This window comes from Brassica oleracea, chromosome C2, assembly GCF_000695525.1.
Source record: "Brassica oleracea var. oleracea cultivar TO1000 chromosome C2, BOL, whole genome shotgun sequence".
In the NCBI taxonomy this organism is placed as follows: Eukaryota; Viridiplantae; Streptophyta; class Magnoliopsida; order Brassicales; family Brassicaceae; genus Brassica; species Brassica oleracea.
In genome coordinates this window covers 48,970,978-48,972,238 of record NC_027749.1, presented here as the reverse complement: position 1 = coordinate 48,972,238, position 1,261 = coordinate 48,970,978, and the positions used below count along the sequence as shown (strand labels likewise).

Genomic DNA, 1,261 nt, shown 5'->3' with positions numbered 1-1,261 from the left:
GATCGTATTCGCTAAGAGACATGGAGTCGAGATATGATATATTTCCTTAACTCAAAATATTCGCTCCGTTAGTGAGACGGGACTGTACAAACATAGAGTCCCAAGATACAACCATGGCAGACGAATCACGCCTCACTCGTGATCGCCCTATCGAAATATAAACTCTACGACACACTCTCGTATTTATGACTTACGGTAAGGGATTTTTGCTGCTGGTTTCGATATGAAAAAAGTTGAGAAATGAAGGAAGAGGAGAGGCGATATTTAAAGAGACGGAGAAGAACCACTTCCCGCAACAGCTGCTGCACGTGGGCGAGAATCTCACGGAGATCGAGGGAAGTTGAGTTCCGAAACTTCTTCCTCAAGACTCTCTTATCTCGTTTAAAACTTTCGAGAGGATAAACTGCATGACATTTTTATTTTCTAGACTAACTACTTGCCGTTTTAAATAAAATTGCATGCTGTTTTTTCTTAAAATAAATGATAAAACGTTGAGCTTAACTTGGTCTAAAAAGAATAGTCTTATTGGGCCGGAGGCCCTCCACCAAGACCCAAGACCCACGCCGAGCCGAGCCGGCCGGACGGCGGCGGCGGCGCGTGGGGAGCTCTCTCTTCCTCTGAGCCGTTTAATCTAGTGTAAGTGTGTACACTTATATATACTGCTCGTTTTCTCCTCATGTAACCGATGTGGGATGTCTCTAAACTTCTTCATCAAAGTTATTAAAGGCTTCTTTAGTTAACACCTGCAGGTCTATTTCTTTTCATCTTTACCAATTTTTATTAAAGCCATTGTGCTTAATAGATAGGTCCAACACGCCTCTCCCCTTAATCACAGAGTAGCCAGCTATCGTCACTATCTTACTCGATGGTCGGTCTTCTCTCAACACTCTTGTCACTCCTGTCAACACGTATTGAGTTTCAGTATGTCAACAAGAAATCCAAATAAAAAAAACGGTTTCAGACAACAAGCTAACAAAGAAAAGCGAGAGATATGAAACCTAAACTCGTTTCTTGAGTATCCATTTTCTGTGAATCTTGTTTTTGGTTTTGGGAAGGCTTTACATTTATATAGACCGACGCATCATGGCACTTATTGAATTAGTTACAAATAGTATAAAATAGTGAAAGTGGCTCCTCGTGGGAAAACAAATATTTCTACACGTTTTTTTTTTTTTAATGTTTTGGTCAAAAGTTGAAATTATTATTTTAAAAGGATTTGACATCACCGGATTTTCTTAAACATTTTTGTGGGGTATTTATA

General features: G+C 39.7%; 1 pseudogene; it reads right to left on the bottom strand.

Annotated features, from left to right (window-relative positions):
• The window catches only part of LOC106325788, a 7,590-nt pseudogene extending 6,567 nt beyond the window's left edge, over positions 1-1,023 (bottom strand).
• Between the last annotated feature and the right edge of the window lie 238 nt (positions 1,024-1,261).